Source organism: Castor canadensis, chromosome 8 (genome assembly GCF_047511655.1).
Source record: "Castor canadensis chromosome 8, mCasCan1.hap1v2, whole genome shotgun sequence".
Classification (NCBI taxonomy): domain Eukaryota; kingdom Metazoa; phylum Chordata; class Mammalia; order Rodentia; family Castoridae; genus Castor; species Castor canadensis.
This window is the reverse complement of record NC_133393.1, coordinates 12698456-12718052: the sequence shown is the minus strand read 5'-3', so window position 1 is coordinate 12718052 and position 19597 is coordinate 12698456.

Genomic DNA, 19597 nt, shown 5'->3' with positions numbered 1-19597 from the left:
CAGGAGGCAGGAGCCTGTGAGCGAGATGGGCCACCTGGAGGAGAGGAGTCCTGGCAAGAAGAGGTGGAAGGTAAGGCCAAGAGGCATGTTGGGTTGATTCAGCAGAGACCAGGTTCTCTAACTGCTGACCACTGACCAGCCCTGGGCCCCCAGCATGGTTGGATCTGTGGACCTGGAACCAGAAACCAAGAAGTTCCTAGAGGACCCTGCATAGTAGACCCTGCAGGCTGCCCCAGTAAACATCTGCCCGACCAGCCTTCTCTCACCTCTTAATTCAGGGGGCTGATCCCCTGCAGCTAGAGTACTACATGGACACCCTACATAAGGCAAAAATGGCTGCTAGTTTGGGGGCTTCGGATCTCTAGAGGCATCTGATTTTTTCTGGACCCATCCTGACTGGTCCCCAATTTCACAGCTGTGGAGTTTCTGCTGACATTGTCTCAAAGAAGGGTTGAGTAGTTCTTGATTGTGTAACATCTTGACTGGGTTTCTTGACCTTCCACACAATTAAAAAACCCCCAAGTACTCTACAATAAACCCCCTAGTCATGCTGACTAGGTGGTGTAGACTCTATTGTGTGCAACTGAATGCTTCGGTTGATCCATCCTTCCTCTTACTGCACACATGTACTATTTCCTTAAACAATTTAGTCATCCTCTACTTTGTGTCAGAGTTTGTGCTTTGATGTTTCTTCTCCTTTTCCTCCTCTTCATTCTTCTCCTCCTCCCCCCCATCCTCTCTTCCTCCACCATCACCTCCTCCCCCATCCCCTTTTTTTTAGTACTGGGGATGGAAGCAAGGCCCTCACATGCTAGGCAAGTGCTCTACCACTGAGTGATACCCTCAGCTCTGAAGTGTATTTTTCCTAATAGGACAGCTGCTATGTTAAACCCACTTAGAGAGGAACCCATTGAAGCTCAGAGTGGTTAAGAAATATAAGTCAGGCTACACAGCTAGATTTGGGCAAGATTTTTAATTTGCCCGCCACTATTTTATGACCAAAAGTTCTGAGCTGGGGATGGCCTGGTGAAAGGACAAAGACAGGTGACTCTTTTAGAGACAGGAGGCCCAGCATGCCAGTCTGGGATGTTTTAAGAGGCCCTGGCCACGTGACCTTCAGAAGAATAATGCAGAGATATGGAGGCAAGAGGTCCCAAACTGGACCATTGCCCTGGGTGAGTCACGGTGGGTACCATGTCTCTGGTGTGCCTTGCCCTAACACTGATGGATTCTCCAGAATGGGGCCAGATTCAATTTAGAGTCCTCATTTCAAAGACAATCCCTTGGGATGGTTCTGTGCTCTTGTTTCTTGTGACTCAGGATTTTCACAAAGGAAGACACTTGATAGTGGCCAGCCCTCCTCCTGGAGCCTCACCACGTCTTCCCAGAGCTCTCTGGACAAAAGGTAGCAAAGCGAGAGGTGGGGGACTGTGTTAATGACACAAAGCTTCCCCTTCCTTGAGTTCCTGGAGGCCAAGAATGCTTCACATGTTTGGTTCTCTGCAAGAAAGGTCTCGGATGTCCAGGCTTGCTTCCTCTAATTAAGGAATGTAACTGAAAACATGGAAGGCCACGATCTACATCAACAGGCTGCCAGACCTCACTCCTGGTTCCCACAGCCCTTGACAGGCTGTCTCTCCTGCCCACAGAGCAGGTGGCCAGCAGCCAGAAGGGGCACTGCTGCCCTAGCCTCTCACTGCCCTGGGAAGCTACCTACATTTCCTCTCGGCTCCTCGCTTTCACTCACTGCATTTCCTTACCCCTCACTCTCTACCCCTGCCTCCTTCATCACCTCCCTGTCACCCCCTCACCTCACCTCCTCTATCTCCCTTCCTGCCCCTTCCTTCCACTGCCTTCGCCTCCTTTATTTCCTCTCCCTCACCTTACCTCCCTCCCCTCTCTCACTTCAGCCTCACTCCCCTCAAATTCCCTCCTTCCCCTCCCTCCTCTCCCCTCCCTTGCCTCACTTCTCTCACCTCACCTCCCTTACCTCATCTCACTTCACCTCACCTCACCTCACCTCCATTCCCTCCCTTCCCAGCTTACACTGCTCCTTCTGCATCTCTGCACCGTGGGTCATTCATCCAGCTATTTCTCCAGCCCACCTGCAACCAGCTGCTTCTAATACAGGCTACTCATGGAGAAAACACACCCAGGCCAACTTCCTGGGTCCTGGGTGATGTCCTAGAAAACCCTGCTCAAACCTGGCTTGGACAGTAAGGCAGTGATGCTTTGGAAAGCACAACTCCAAGTCCAGGAGTGGGTTGGTCTTCACGGGAGGTTTACTCAGGGCTGTGTCTCCGTTTTTCTGTGATCTGCTTAGTTCTGCCCCTTTTTTGGTGTCTTCATTGCAGCCTGATTTCCAAGATTTTGATAAAAGAGCCGCAGTCATTCCAGACCTCACATTCAACACCACACCATGGAGAGAGAGAGGATGGAGAAAGAGAGACAGAGAGAGAGAAAGCTCCCATCCCATCCCAACATAAGTCCTGTCTCCCTCTCACTCAGCCACCCTGATAGCGTCACTTAGGCCAGGAGAGGGTGGAGCACCTATTGGTGGGGCCTGGATTTCTTCCCATTACCAGCAAATAAAGCACTGTGTGGAGGAGAAGAGTCTACACGGACTGGCTTATGGAGCTAAGAGAAGGACAGTGGGGGCTAGGAGGCCATCACACTGCCTGCAGCTCTGCTGGGCTGGTTTTTGCTTTGGGATACACAAGGCATTGTGGGGAGAACATGGGTTTTCCATCCTCACAGACCCTGTTTGGACTCCACGTTCAGACCTGTCCCTCTCAAGTTAAAGAAGCTTTACAATGAGCCTCGGTTTTCCCAGCTGTAAAATGGGCCTCTGGGAAGTAACATTTGCAGATGAATCCGCAGGGTGCCTGGACATCACAGGCTATGAGAAGTGGTCACAGTCATTGTGATAGGAGACATTTGTTTGTTTGTCTGTCTGTTGTTTTTTGAGACAGGCTCTCACTATATATCCCAGGCTGGCCTCAAACTCACTCTGTAGCCTAGGCTGGTCTTGAACTCAGGTCCTCCTGCCTTAATCTCCCAAATGCTGTGATTACAGGTGGGTACCACCATGTCCAACAATTTCTAAACCCCAGAACTCAGGAGTAGCTCTGTCCTTCCCATCAGTGCCACACTGCCCATGCCGGGAGGAAAAAGTTCTTGGGATTGCATTGAGCCAGAGGCCAAACAAAGCCTCAGGTGACCCCTACGCCTCCTCTGTCCCTCTGCAGGCTAGCAAGTCAGGGCCAATGGGGATATGCCTGATTCCTTGTCTGCTGCCCTGGGGCAAGACTGGGGAAGAAAAAAAGGAATGGTCTTGACCCTGAGCATTTGTGCTGGGTACTGGGGCAGAAGCCTGGGCTGTGGGTCCAATCCCAGCACTGGGTGCCAGAGCCACTGTGACCCCAGGGGTTTTGCCCTGGGGAATGGTCTCCTCCTTGGTGGGAAGAAAACAATGGCTGCTCACCTCATGGGTGCCTTGTGAGGGTCAAGTGCAGTAAAGCTGGTGAGAAACTAGGACTGTGTTCAGGGGATTAAAAGGTGCTAACAAATGTTATTTCTTTTATGATCAAATGTCAACAAAAGTATGCATATAGAAAGAATCTCTCTTTATGATCTTTAACATTCTAAGATTGATAAGGTGTCCAAATTGTCGCCCTAGTTTAGGTTACAACAACATGTATAGGCACTGAACACCTACCCCTGCCAGAGGCCGAAAACCCCATGGGTTTCTCTGCACGGTTGTGCTGGTTGGTACTGCACAATTCCGTTTCCGGTCACATCTTAATCTATGCATCCCTTCCGGCATGCCCTTGGAATTGTGCAGCACACGCCCTGCATTTCCATCCGAGGTGCTCTACCTGCTTTCTTCTCAGATCTTCCCATCATTAAAGAACTGAACTCAGGTGTGTGTAATGGAGAACAAGTGAAGGCAGGTTGGAGTGAGAGGTAACAGGGGTGGGACCAAGAATGGATTCTAGAAGCATGGGGGTAAGCAGGGAATCCCCCAGGGGGCTTTTATAGGAGAAAATGGTGAAGACTAGGGTGGAAGGAAAACCAGAGAGAGCTGGCAAGGGCTACGTGTAAGGAGAGGGAGGACCAGGCGGAGGCCAGGGAGGTTTTCTGAGGGAGGAACCCAGGAGGAGCCCCATGTTTGCTCCAGCTTCCTACCCAAGCCTCTATGAAGCAGGCAGAGAAGGGTGGCCCTGGAAAGGACAGGGGATAGGAGCGCAGCACACAGATACTCGGGTCTCAATGGCCCATGCCTTCCTCGTGAGCCTCCACACCCAGCCTGAGCCTCACCCACAGCAAAAGGACAGCAAAACCGCTGTTTGAACCCCATAGGAAGGCGCCTCTCTGGAGCCCATCAGGGGCCAGGGAAGATGAATCAGGCCAGGTAAAAGAGACCGGGGTGGGGGATTTGACCCGGTCCCAAAAGTGTACCCATCAGAAAGCCTGTTATTAGACTTCTAACCAGCCTTAATCCAGCCTGCTGAGGCACACCTGCCTCCATGCAAATCCCCTTTCCGCCCTGGGTGCCAGCCTTGAGTCACCCCTGTCTCCCCAGCCTCCAAGTCTAGTTTCGCTGCAGAGAAATTACGCAGGGTGGAGTCGGGGCCTCTGAGGGCAAAGGTCTCAGGAAGGTCATCTGCCCTGCTTCTCCACCACGAGGTCACGGGCCCACTGCCCTAGACCCAGGCAGACAGACCCCTTCCTGGAGGGTGGCTGGAGCTCAGAGCACCTCTCTCTCCACACTGTGGAGGCAGGGACCTGAGCCAGAGCTGGGGCCTGGGTGAGGGACCTGCAGGTGCACAGAGCCCCAAGGGCGATGTTTGCAAAACAGCTGCGCTCTGGCACCTCTAGGGAAAGAGAACAAGTGCTACTACAAACTCAGACTCTCAGAAAGAACAGCAGTGAGATGGAATGGTTTCCATTAAGAACCCAAAACTCACTGGGCTCAGTGGCTCAACACCTCTAAACCCGCCCTGAGTTCAAGTCCCTGTACCCCCACTCCTGAAAAGAGGCCAAAGCTTGTTGTCTTTCACGGTGAGCTGTTTCCTGGCCTTCCCTTTGCTCACTCCGAAAGTGTGAGTGGAGCACCACGTATGCACTGGGGCAGGTTGCTGGGTCCTGAAGGGTCCTGGAGGTCCCCACCGTGTGTGGAGCCCCGGCAGCCTGTCTCTGCCCAAGGTCAAGTCTGCTTGACTTCCAAATGTGTCCCCATCACAGTTCTTATCCTTGAGAGAGGGGCTTTTGTCTGTTGGTTTTTAAAATAGCCACAGCTGCCAAGGGGGAAGGCAAGACACTCCTGGGACAGTCACCTCAGCAGATGGCACCCAGAGCACAGCCCCAGGAAGGGCTCTCAAAGGGGTTTTGGGGTGTGGCACTGCCGATATCTCGAGAAGCAAGAAGGAATGAAAATAACCTGTGCGTGCACTGGGCACGTCTTTGTGCTCACCGCACCCTCATAACCACTGCCCTGCGTGACACAGGGGCAGTGATGGCTCCTGCCCAGTGACAGGGCAGTTAAATGGTTAGCCTGGCCCACACAGGCAGTGAGCTGGCCCAGCGCCAGGGCCTGTACTCTGCCCACTGCACCACACTGCCTGTCTGGTGACTGTCCCCCTGCACAGGAGTGTGTCCCCACGTGCCAAAATCAGCCTTTCAGGAGAAGACAGAGGAGGCTGTGTTTCAGGATGAGACCAGAGAACTGTGCCCTTGTGAGTGTAAGAGTGACCGACTGAACACTGGGCACAAGGGGAGCAGTGACCTGTTGGGACCTGGGGTGGCCCTGGAGGAAGTTCCTAGAGGAGAGCCCTGGACACCAGACATTCATACAAGGCTGTTCCTGCTCTGTCATGTTGACCACTTCTACCAGTGACCTTGGTGCAGAGTGGACAGCTGGGCTTTGTGGGCCTCAGGAGGCAGAGAGCCAGTACACCCCAAGATCTCCGTCCTCCGAGTTGGGGGTCCCCTGGAGGAAGAGATGGGCGACTTTGGTATTTGACAGAAGACTTGCAGGACACAAAGTGGCCTCCACGTAGCAGAAGAGGCATAAAAGGTATTACGGTGGGGAGGAGGAGGTTGGTGACCTGTAGTCTCCCATCCCAGTCCTAGACACGCTGGAGCCTGGTTCAAATCCCATAAGCCCCAAGCTGAGTCAGCCCCAAAGGCAGCTCAGCCTGCAGGTAATTTCCTGAGACCGGATCCCTCAGAAGTGACATCGGAAGTGGTATTTGTAAGCAGGGCTGGGCTGGCACAAGAGTCAGCCCTAGTGGTGCGGCCCACACGTCACTCTGAGCCCTGTGAGTGCCTGGAGGTCGCCCAAAAAATCCACTCCAAAGCATTGGCCCAGGGATATTTGCATATTAGCAGGAACTAGTTTTGGGTTTCCAGACTAGGAAGCTACAACCGAGAGTGTAACTGCCACTTATTTCCTAAGGAGCAGAGGGCAAGGGGCCGTCCAAGACACCAGGCTGCATCAGGAAGAAGTATTAGGAAAAAGTGTTTCTGCTGTGACAAACGGCCACAGACTCAGTGGCTTGACCCAAGACCTGGTTGTTATCTCACAGTTCTGTAGGTCAGAAGCCTGGCCTAGCGGACCCCATGTGGGGTCTCCCCGGCCACAGTCAAAGCGCCTGCTGCTCTAGGGTCTTTTCCAGAGGCCCTCTCGGAAAATGTGCCTCCCCGGCCATTCCAGTTTGGGCTGAACACAGTTCCCTAGTGTGTGTCAGCCAGGACTCCCTCAGCCTCCGGAGACTCCCTCCACCTGAGGCAGCACCAGCAGGCCAGCTCATCCACACCCAAGTCCCTATTATGTCGCTGCTGCCACACCTCTGTGCCTGCAGCACAGAAAGTCCTCTGCTCATAAGGATCCCTGATTAGAACGGGCCTCTCTGATAAACCACAGTCATCTCTCTCTTTTTAGTTCCCTGACCTCAATTCCACCTGCACTTTCTTTTGCTGTGCATCGAGACAGATTCACAGGGAGATATATTTTGCTTCTCCTCCTGGCTCTGGTACCCTACATAGAGGGGTCCTGCTTCCAAGCCCAGCTTTTGCCTGCCCAGAGGGGCTCCACGATGCCAGGCACCCTGAGGAAGGCTGTCATCTGTGACAAGCATTTGATTTTTCTTCATGGGATGTCAGGAACCGTCCTGGCTACACCTAACACCTGAATATTAAAAGAGCTTCATCCAGGACATTAAATTCTCTCACAGAACAGGAAAGCTCAGACAGGTGTTCCCAGGATGTAGTGGTCAGTGATGTCACCAGACCAAAACTTTCCCCAGCATCCCAACTCTGCCATCACTGTCCCTCACTGACACAAGATGGCAGCCATAGCTCCAAACATCACATCCTCACCCAAGAGCATTTAGGGCAGATAGGGGCTTTGTTTCAGCTGTGAGGCAATTTCAAAGCTCTTGTCAAGACAGGCTACCAAGAGAGGCTGTTAGGTCATTTGCCACCTGACATTTCTAGGGTCTATTTTGTTCCCAAGTGGAGAAACTCAGAGCCCCACGTCCAGAGCCTTTCCTGTTCCCCTTTCCATGCTCCCCCTCTGCCCCATCTGTGGCACCCGAGACTCAGACAACGTCCAGGCACTGAGCTGGGGACAAGCAGACACAGCCCTCTGCACGAAGCCAGAGGATCTCAGGATGTGCTCTGAGGACAGGTGAGGCTGGGTGAGGCTGGACACGAGGAGAGGCTGCAATTGAGTGGCTGGGGGTGAGCCAGGCCAGTGGGGATGGCGCCAGCTGTGTGGGCCGCGGTGGGTCAGTGCCAGCTTGTCAGAGTCCAGTGCACATGAGGCATTCCAGCTGCTCTGGTGACTTCACATGGGGGCTTCAGCAGCTGCTTCAGAGAGGGCTTCTCCCCAGTGGGCCACGGTGACCCCAGTCCCCCCAAAACCACTTTTGGTTGTCTTCTATAGACCATCTGCTCCACAAGAAAGCATATGCAATTCCTCTTCCAGGTGACCCTCCTTCTAGATTGATTGCTTCTCCAGATCCTTCCTTCCTCACTTTCTTATGTCTCCATTTTAGCATAGTACATCACTAAAATTCTCCTTACAACCCACTTCTTCCACGAAGCCTTCCCTGATTACCTCCAATGCCCCATTATTTTATGTTCCTTAGCAGATGTGGTTTTTTTATTTCCCACTCTTAGCTTTGTAACCATGTGTAAAACACAGGTGTGCCAATACAGTATAAGTCCCTCAAGTTTAGAGACTACATCTCAATCTTATTATTACTATGAGTATGTATAACTTCTAAAAAAAGTAGGTTGACATGAGGCTGGACACTTGGCAACACGACCCATGTGCTTATTCTAGCTAGGGAAGTAACAGGAGTTCTCATTGTTAACCAAGGTATAGCAATGACCTCCCCAAGACCCTGGCCTGTCTTCCTCATCTCTCCCTCTCTCTCTAAGCCTCACTTTTCTCATCCCCCAGTGAGGACAGGAGTCCAGCTCAGGGATGGGGTGTGGGAGTTACATGGCCATGCCACACGGGGTGCCTGTGGCTCTGTCCCTAGCATATGAGGCTGGGGTGTCTGGCTCCTTGCACCCTCAGGATGCTATGCGAGCCGTTCATTCTTGTGTTGAGCCTTAGACACTCCTGGCCTGTCTGCTTCACTAATTGCTGCTTTCCCAACATGTAGACCAGGCCTGTACCCAGTAGGTATGGAATAACGGTCCCATGGAGAGACCAGGTGTGGCCCACCTGGCCATCAAAGGGTAGCAGTGGCTTCCCAGCAGCTGCTTCCCACCTTTCTCCCACTCCCCAAGCAGCTCCCCAGCAGCATCCTCAGCTGTGATTTTCACCTGGCTGCCTGACCCCTTGCAGGTAGTCCCCAGTGTGACAAGCTGCTCTGTTAAACGCTCCACCTTTGCCTGTCCCTGTGCTCCATCCCAGGCCTGGGGTTGGCCTGTGGTTTGCTGCAGGTCAACCCTGGATGATGCTAAATTTTCTCAAGTGGAGTTCAATCCGTCCAGGTCAGCGGAGAGTCTGGATCTGCTTCCTCCTGCCTCACTCACCGCCCAGGAGGGCCAGCACAGAAGGACCCTCTCCTTCCATGTTTATGATTCTGCTCAGCCACTTGTCAGCCATCTTGACTTGACAGAGGCATCCTGGGCCAGCAGGTCAGACCCACCTGATGTCCCCTGCCTTTCCAGGAGGGGTCACAGGAGTCCCCAACACCTTCTAGTGTCCCCCAGAGGGAAAGGTGGGTCTTTACCCCCAAGCTCCACAGGGAAGTCCTCGGCCTGTCTGCCAACTCTGCCCACCCTAGGGACAGAGGGCCACTGTGACCTGAGACCTCAGGACTCACTGTGCACCTGGTCCCTTACCAAGACGGCTTCAGGGACAGAAACTGGGGCAGCGGTCCAAGGCTCTGTCCAGGCTCCTAAGTTCCCCTCTCCTCCCCCACTGCTTCCCGGCTGCACTTTCCTTGTCACTCCTTTGCTCCCTCCTCTCTCTCTGGCTCCCACAGCCCAGGCTGTGCTCCAGCCCTAACTCAGAACTGTGACCAGACAACCATGTCGTTGAACTCCACTCAGTCATAACGTCACCTCCTGCAAGCTTCCACTTTGGCTCAGCTGATGAGTTCATGTCCACTTTAGGGTTTGGCTGCAAGGCTTCTGGTCTTGCTGTTTGGATTACCTCAAAAGAGCCATTTTCACCGCAGACGCCCTAGCTCCAGGGTCAGCAACACAGAGGCTTGGAGGTCCATGGTGCTTTCAGCTGCTTGGAACAAAATTCCTGCAGCCACCAGTCCTGTCTTTTTCAAGTTTCCTTTAACAGTGTTCACGTTTTCAAAGCACAGAAGCCAACGGTGTTGCTCAGCCGTTCTCAGGTCACCCCCTGAGTTCTGAGGTCACTCCTACTGGATGGCATCTTCTGCTGAGAGCAGCTCATGGTGTCTTGTGTTAACAGTGGACCTATAGTCAGTCATGTTCCTAGAAGTGACATTCTTATCTTTGGGCTGGGGGTAGTAAAGGGCCACACTCGTAACCACCCAATGTAACAGAGTTCTGGAACACGTAGCTCAGACTCTTCCCTGACCACCCCCCACCATCATCTGGTCACTCTGTGACACCTTCTAGTGCCTTGGCCACAATGGTTCTGGTTCTGAGGCTCTGGGTGGAGGGTGTGGTGACTTGGTGGCTTTTCACTAGGCCTTCTTCCCCTCCGGCCATCGGTCAGGGATCTCCCAGGTTGCTGCAGCTTCTGACTTGTCCATAGCCCTGTCCCTGCTCTGAGTGTTGATGGCACAAAGTGGCACAAGTGTCCCCACCTCCATAGAGGAGCAGCTTTGACTCTAGGAATGCCATCTTTTTCTCTCTCAACCGCCTTCCTCGGGGGCTCGGGCACAGGTCCAGGGAGCCTATGTCTGAGGGCACTGGGTGGAAGAGGGTGAAAAAGGCCGGGATGATCCGAGTTGCCCTCTTTCAAATGGTTTTTAGAGTATCCGCGTCCCTCTGGAGTGTCCTCGTGTTAGGTATGGACACGTGTGCCTCTCTTTCCTTGGAGAAGTTACTGTCAATGGTGGTCCTTTGTTATGATTTCAATATGAAATGTCCCTCCAGACTTTGGTGTTGGGGGCTTGGTTACTGATGATGGGCTTTGGGGAAGTGATTGAATCCCCAGGGCTCTGACCTGATCAATGGATCAGTCCCTTGATGGGTTCATAACATAGTTATGGGGAGGTGGGGACAAGTAGGGGGTGTGGCCTAGTTGGACGTAGTGGGTGACTGGGGGCGTGTCTTTGATGGCTTCATCTGGCCCTTCTTCTCTGCTTCCTGTCCACCATGCGGTGAGTGACCTCTGTCATGTTCTCCTGCTGTCATGATGTTCTGCTTTACCATGGGCTCAGAATCAACAGATTGAAATTTCTGAAACCATGAGCCAGACAAAAAAAACCTTTCTAAATTGTTTCTTTCACATATTTGGTGACAATGACAAGAGTACTATACTCTGTGGGAGCCCCGAAGGACGCATGGATAAAGTTATTGCTGCTCGTTACCTCCTGTGACAAGTGGCTCTTGACGCTCATTGTCCTTCAGGCTCCATCCTCTCTGAAGTGTTGGGGATGGAAGCCAGCAGGCCTCTGAGCTAGGCTCCCCAATAGGAGGCACTCACCGAGATTGGAAGGCAGGTGGGAAACTCTGGCCAGATTTTCCCTTCAGCAGTGGTGGGTAGATATATTGGTTTTGGCAGCCATGGGCTCTCGCAGCCCTGCTGGCTCTTTTTCCTGCCCACCATCTGCCTTAGTGCTACAGGTGGCTGTAGTCATCTGAGCAGGCGTCCTGTGGTTCTCACATTCTGATGGCCTGGAATCTAGTGGAGAACTTTACCTGGCATCTGCCTTCCCTTCCTTCTCATCCCCTAGCCCCTCGACATATCGTTGTAGTACTCGGTTCCTTTTGGGTTAAACTACACAAATGGGGCCTGCTTTCCTGACAGATCACATGGCTGACATCCATTCACAACTTCTTCCTCATGAACAGAATCCTGATTTTAGCAGACAACCATTTGTCTAGCTAAAAGGTCCAAATGGTATCATCCTGACTGATCAGCCCCAGGCAAACGTCTACTGGGTATCTGGGGAGACACTTTGATTTTCTGATACAAATTTGCCTCTTCTTCCTCCTGCTTTCTGGCTGAAATTTGGACATAGTGGCCATGTTTTTGTTTTTTTTTTTTTTCACTTCTATTTTTTTTTTTATTATTGTGCTGGGGATACATTGTGACATTTACAAAAGTTCTTGCAATATGTCATAGTTGAATTTACTCCTCCATCATTCTCCTTTATCCCCTCACCCCAACAGCCATGTTCTGACTCTGAGGAAAGGGCCAAGGAAATTTCTAGAGGCCTCAGTCCTAAAATCCTTAAACCCATGGATTAATGCTAGGAACTAATTCTTCTGGACCTCTTTTTCATGAGAAAGACAATTCTTAGGGCTGGAACATGGCTCAGTGGGAGAGCACTTGCCTAGCTGTACAAGGCCCTGGGTCCAATCCTCAGCACTAGGGGACATTTTTGTAAATTATGTTAGCCATTGCTTAGTAGTGTTTGTTTGTGGCATTCGCTCAACTCACTTCTTTTGGGACCATTGTCATATGAGCCAAATAAATTCAGCTATGTTGAGATAGAGAGCTAGTCACAATCTTTTTTTTTCTGAGGCTTTTGGCTTCTCCAGGCTTATGTGAATAAACCCCGATCCACCTGCTTTGACTACTCTTAAATATGTCCAGGTATGTCTGCGCCCATAGGTATAGACACCCTAGACCAGCCTCCAGCACCAACACTTGCACAGATTCATCTAGGATCTCCCTGTCAGACAAACTCAACTCTAAAACAGAACTTGTCTCTTTCCTTTCTACAAAAGCCTAGCTGCAAGTCACAATAACCTGTTAAATATAAGCCAGGGTCACAAATTCACTCAAATAGATACAGGAGAAGAAGAAGGAGGAGGAGGAGGAGAGGGAGGGAGAGGGGAAGGTGCAGAAAAGGACCTCCTAGGTTTCAGTGTGGACCACAACTGGCTTACTTTGGAAAACCTATAATCCACTTGGGTTATGAAACTATACTCGGTGTAATAGTGGCAGAACGTACACATGGTTATGTATGGTGGTGCAAGCGTTTTGCTTATTAAGGGAAAAACACTTTTACTCTAAAATAAAGAGTTTGAGGTTGGGCACAGTGGCACACACTTGTAATTCCAGCTACTTGGGAAGTAGAGAAAGGAGGAATGGAGTTTGTGGCCAGCCTGGGCAAAAGTCAGTGAGATCCCATCTCTAAAAACAAGCTAGACATGGTGTGTCCAAACTACTAAGGAGGTGGACATAGGAGGAATACAGCCCGAGCAAAAGCACGAAACCTTGTCTGAAACACAAACTAAAAAATCAAAAGGACTGGTGGCGTGATAGAGTGCTTGCCTAACAAGCATCACTCTACCTGGCTTCATTTTTGAGACAGAGGCTAAGTTTTGCCTGGCTGGCCTTGAACCATCATCCTCCTGTCTGCCTCCTGAGTAGCTAGGGTTCAGATGTGCACCGTCCCCTTTTGAAATATCATCAACGCCAGGCACTGGTGGCTCACGACTATAATCCCAGTAATTTGGGAGACTGAGATTGGGAGGATACTGGTTCGAAGCCAGCACAGGAAAATAGTTCATGAGACCCCATCTGCAAAATAACCAGAGTAAAATGGACTGGAAGTGTGGCTCAAGCAAGTAGTACAGCGTCTGCTTTGCAAGCACAAAATCCTGAGTTCAAACCCCAGTCCCACCAAAAAATCTTTTGCCTCTTCAGGAAACAAAGAGGCTATAGCACTGTCATCAATGGTAGCCTGGAACACCTCCTAGGAGCAACAAACCCACACAGAATGCCTGTGGTACTGAAAGAGAGTGGGTACAAAATAGACCAAAGAGTCTCTATTTCTAAGATGGAAATGAATTCGTAATTTGAGTTTTCCAGCCAAAACATGGCTGGCTTATTTTGCTAGTAATGTAAATATGGGATACAAATAATGCTCAAAAATTGCAACTTTAAAAGTTGAGTGTGCTAGTCACATAGACATTTTATCAGCCCACAGTCCAAATAAAACAGTTCTCAATTATCCATGAGGAGAAAGGAAAAAGATGGTCACAAATCAATTGTACGTAAAACAGTGCTTGACACCATCAACGTTTCTGTAAGACAAATTTATCAATGAAGAAATAGTATTTTCAGCTCTGAAATATTGAGTAAGTTTCTTCTGCATGTTGAAGAGTAACTTCAATGAGAGCATTTTATTAGATTGTGGTCCTGCTTGCTACCGATCACTTGTCTACCAGGACATCACAACTGCTCTTTGGAAAACTTACACATCAAGACAATAAAACGTCAACCGTGACTGTTTCACCCCCGAGTGTTCATAATTTACTTTCCGGTGAAATTTGACTTTGAAGATAAATGGACTTTGTTGAGCTTATGGAACTGTAAGTACTAACATTTGAAATAATATCGACTTTTCCATGTGAAAATCTCAGTGAGTTTTGTACTGAGATTAGTAAGGTAAAACTATGAAGAAAATCTGAGCTTTGAATCCAAAATTTTAGAAACATTTCCAGGTGTTTTAATTTGATACAGACTTGTCATTATGTCCAATGACAAGATTCAATGGACAATGTGAAGTACTCTGAATCTTCATGAACTTTCTGTGACACTCTTACCCAAAGAAAAGATGGTTTGGGATTAAATGGGATATTGAAAACCTTCAGATTTAAAGGATGAAAACTAGTAGAATGTTGAGGCTCAAGAGACGCCTGTAGTCCAGAGCTGTTCGATTGGAAATCATGTCAAGGGTTGGGCATTTGCTTTAACAGAAATAATAAAATGGCAAAGGTTGAACAGTTTGAAAATAAATTTGTTTTAGAGAGTCTGCTTTAATGAGTGACATTCTGACAAAAATATTGATTCTTTTTTTTAAATTTTATTTTATCATTTTTACATTTACTTACATGTGTATACATTATTTGGGCCACCTCCTCCCTCCTCCCTTGATTCTTTTCTTTCAGTTTAACAGGAAAGAAAGGTCTTTGAGATGGTTAATTTGAGGATAACTGTAGTGACTGAATCTCCTTTGTTCTCTGTCTGTGTCTGTCTGTCCTACCCAGGCTCATTGGTAGGCTCCTGGGAGTTCAGCCTGTCAGTGCTGTTTGGTCATTCCATGCACCAGTGGGGGTCCCAGGAGGGAGGGTGTGAGGTCAAACTCATTGCCACCAGACTCATCTGTTCTGGTGGCCAGGCCTTCCTGTAACAAAGGGCCTGATGGTGCCCTTTCCACTCAGTTCCCTCCAAATGTGGGGGTCTAGGTTTAGTAATGGCTTGCTATTGTGACCAGCCTGAGGACTACATCATCCTTTGTCGTTGCCCCCTCCTCACCAACCCCCCCCACAGGACACTTTTTTTTTACACTTCAAATTTCCCACTTTGAGCATTCTTCCTGTTTCTGCTGGGACCCCAGCTCATTTATATTGCCACTTGAAATAGCAAAAAAAGTATCCGTTCCAAAAAAAAAAAAAAAAAGAAAATTATTTGACTATTTTTTAAAGAAAATGTATTTATTATTTCATAACAAAAATGTAATGAATGCTTGTGATCTTTCCATGTATTGAATCTGGAATCATGGCTAAATGATATTTAGATTTGAGACAATAAATTTAGGCCAATTAAGTGTGACATTAATTTGGTATGACTCCTTCAAGTATAGACATGTAGAATATACAAAAATCACAATGTTACAGGGAGAGAAAAATAATTTACAGTGTTGCTGTTCGTGAGGCAGGAACCGAGTGAGTATTCAGTCACGCTAGGCATCTACCTGCCTGCAATAAATGCTGTCTAACAGCTATTAACTTACAAAAGAAGCCTTAAAGAGTGTGAGACACTGTTGCAGGTAAAAATAATTAGATATATTTATCATCTGGCTTGTGACAGCTGTGTAAAGGAAGGAAAGATCTTATCAACAATTTCTAAAACTTCGCCAATGACTTGGAAATTATTGATTGCTTTCATGATTGATTTACAGTGCTGTTTTTATAACTTAGTAAATAAGTTTATATTATTTATAGTAGTGTTTATTTAAGAATAAAAGACAGAATGGTTTTACATTTGTGGCTTATATACTGATTTATATTTTAATTTGTTAGCGTATGAATGGTTGTATGTTTTTAATAGTGGCCAGGCCATATACCATAAGAATAGGTTCTATCACCAATCATGACCAATAAGGGGTAGGAACCAGTTTAAGTAAAAAGAACACAATCCAGCCTTTAGTGTTTTGTTTCTTGAATAAAACAACTTCTTTGTCATTGTCTGGGTTGAATCATAACCACAGAGTTTCTCATAAAATGTAGGAAATAGTCAAGGAAACAAAGCCCATGACCTTTCTAGGCTATTCCTTCCCCAGGCCTGGGCCCCAAGAGAAAGACATGGACTCTACCGCTCACAGCTGGGAGAGGAGCCTGAGCACTGGCTGCATCCCACAGTGGCATCCCTGCAGCAGGATGCCAGGGTCATGGGTGGCAAGGCCAGGGCTGCTCCCTTGGTCTTCAGAAAGAAAATGGCCTCAAATGGTGACAATCTCCCTCTCCTCTGAGTCCCAAGAGACCTAGGCTAGGCTACAACCCTGGGTACCAGTCTTCCTTAGAAGTTCTGTCTCTAGTGATGGTGGGAGTTTGTTGGGGTAGCCATGGGTGTGTACCACGCTGCATGCGTATGTGGCCTGGCTCCCGATAGATGGGTGTCCCACAGCACTCAGAGCTCTGGTCAGCAGCCCAGTCACTCACAGGGCAGCCCTGCAATCCTGCAGAGAGTGACCTGGAAACTCATCCACACCAGGCTCAGCCGGACCTGGCAGGTCCCATGACATTCCTCAGCTGGACTGGGCTTCTGCCATACGGAAGCTTCTGATACACCCAGGGAGGGAGGGACAGGCTGGGGAGAGAGGCACAGACAAGAAGGCCAACCTTCTGAGGAATACAACAAGAGAGGAGGCTGCCCTGCTACAGCTTATGGGCCCAGCTGTGCTGCCTGCAGGCAGAGCCACCGGCAGGGCTGGTCTCCAGATGTGCTTTTCCTGCCTTGGGCTTTTGGATCACAGATGCCCTTCATGCTGGAGGATCAGGGACAAGGGATTTTGAGAGAAGGAGCGTTTCACTGTGGCCAGGTCCAGGTGGACAGGTCCCTAAGGAGCTTTCATTCAGTCCTTCGACCCTCTCTCCCACCCCCTCGGAAGCCACCCTGCGAGGCAGGAGGAATTGATTTGATATATTCATGGCTCAGAGTCACACATACTCACTCACTCACCCTCACACAGCTGTCACGCTCCGGTTTTGGAAATGTCATTTACAGATTTTTTTTAATGTGGCTTCCATGATGACATCCCTTTACACTGGAGAGGGTTCCTGAGGAAGAGGCAGCCAGAGGGGTAATGGGATGGAGCAGACAGCGCTAATCTTCCTGTGCCTCCCAGGCACACAAGATAATCTGTCAGCCATTCAGGAACCACAGTGTCAGCCGTGGCTGCCCCCTGAGGAGGCTCAGAGACAGTTCACACTGCGGGACTGAAACCCGCGGTTTGGAGACGCCGCTCAGCTAAGCTGGCTGTCAGCACTGAACTCTGTATGTCAAACCCCATCGAGAAGGTGGACCAGGGCCACTTGGTCACCTCTTCTCAGGGGACTTCAGATGTTGTTTAACCTCTCCAGGCAGCTAATCTAAAGCCTCCTCTAGACAGAAAGACAAGCAAGGGTAGTGGGAGCAGGGCCTCTCTTGGAGGAGGTGAGAGCCGCCAGCTCCAGGTGTGACCTCTGTCTCTCTCAGGTGCAGTTTGACAAAGCAGATGGCCCCCTAGTGATAACCATGAACATGGGGGCCTTGCCTGGTGGGCAGAGAGGACAGGCCTGCATCTGAGAAAAGCAACTATCTTTCCCAGCTGTGTCCTCTTTGACCTAGAAGGTTCTCAGTGACTGTGATGTCACCTCAATGTTCTTTCCAGAAACTCAGCATCCTTTTCTACAGCATAAGCCACCATTTTAGTGGGGACCATGATTTCACATGCACCATGAACCACCCTGCATCTCTCGTCTCTGCCTGGTCTAACCTCTGCCCATTCATTAACTCAACATATTTATTGAATGACTACCATGAACCGGGCCCAGAGCTAACTCTGCATGCATGCAGATAGACTCAGGCCCAACTTCTAATCTTGTCACTTACTAGCTACATGACTTTAGGTGATGTCCAACCTTCTTGCACTTCAGATTTCATCAGAGGGGTCAGTGTATACCTTAGGACACAGCTGAGAAAGGTAAGTGGACAGAAGTCAATGGCCCTAACTCTTCTTTCACAGTTCTGTGCCTTTCTTTGAGGGCAGAGACATTGCTCTGAGCTTCCTGCAGCAACCTGCACACAGCAAATGTGCCATGAGGAGTGGGTGACTCTAGACACCATCTGGTGAGGACCTGGGACAAAGGCATCATCTCTGTGCCTGTGCTGCGGGCAGCCCACTGTGCCTTCCTGTCTAGGTTTAGAACTTTATGACAGCCAGGTACAGAGGCTCATGTCTGTAATCCCTGCTACTTGGGAGGCAGACATTGGGAGAATTGAGGTTTGAGGCCAGCCTAGACAAAAAAAATCAGCAAGACCCATCTCAACAAATAAGCCAGGTATGGTGATACACATCTGTGATCCCAGCTACACAGGAGTCAGAGGTAGGAAGATCATAGTCAGACGCTGGCCCTGGCCAGAACAAGAGTGCAAGACCCTCTCTGAAAAATAACTAAAGCAAAAAAGGGACTGAAGGTGTGGTTCAAGTGGTAGAGCGACTGCCCAGCAAGTGCAAGACCCTGAGCCAAATCTAAGCACCTAAAAAAGAAAAAAAAAAAAAAAAAAAAAACCAACAATATGACTCAATTGTCTTTGGTGACATACCACTGTTCATTTTGTTTTACTTCCTCCCTCACCCTGCCCCACTCTTCTGTTAGCAAAAGAGCAAACCAAGATCTGGATGGGTGGCCACTGGCCAGAGGGAAGCCAGGCAGTGGAGTGGGACCCCACTGGATGGGCCAAGAGGCCCCGTTCAAAGCATGGGTGGCCCCGAATGAGTGGCTGTGGAGGCTGGAACTCTTATACTCTTGGTGACCCAATCCTGTCTCCTCCCAGGTCTTGTGATCCTTCCTGTCCTATCTCTGTCGGGTTGCTGGCCAGGAGTGGGGCATCATCAAAGATCATGAACAGAGAGTGTCTGCAGTGCTTTGGCAATCAGGCCGTCACTGTTCCCAGGATTGCTCGCTCAGCCACATGCATGCTGAGACCACTGTCCCTGTAGAAAGAGGGAACACAGGACCTGATGTTAGAGTCTTAGGTTTAAATCTGCACACAGCTTCTACCTCCTGGGTGGCCCTGGGTACCTCCTTGCCCACTTTGTGAAGCCAGAGCTCATGCTAGGGGATCCATCAAGTCCTGGGCTGATGGCTCTGTAAGGACACAAATGTCTGTGAACAGACACAGAGGATGTCAGAGCACAGCAAATCTTCTCTGGCTCTAGATGCTTGGAGAGTGACAATCTGCTGATGAACTGGTTGGCTCCTGTAGGCCAGACTACTGGCTGTTTCCCCGGGGTGCCAGGTAGACACAGGCTGGGCCAGGGCTGCTTGGGCCACCTCTATAGTCCACCCAATCTCACAGGGCATCACAGACAACCAGGGAACCACCTAGCTTCAGCACTGGAAAAGTCCAGAAGGATTTGATTCCACTGGTCTTCACATCTTGTACTAGTTCTGTCAAAAGAAAATGAAGTCATATACCCTTTGCAGAGGGTATGTTCTTGCTAAAGCTATAAAAGGTCAAAGACAGTATAGTATATGGAATCCAAGAGTGAATATTAGAACCCTTTCCTCTAGGATACAGCCTTGCAGAAGCCCAGAGTCATATGTGGATGGACAGATATGATAAAGTGGTGGCAGAAAGGGGGTCATTTTTTCAAAAATGGAGGGAAAACGTCTAGGGCCTTCAAATCCCATAGAT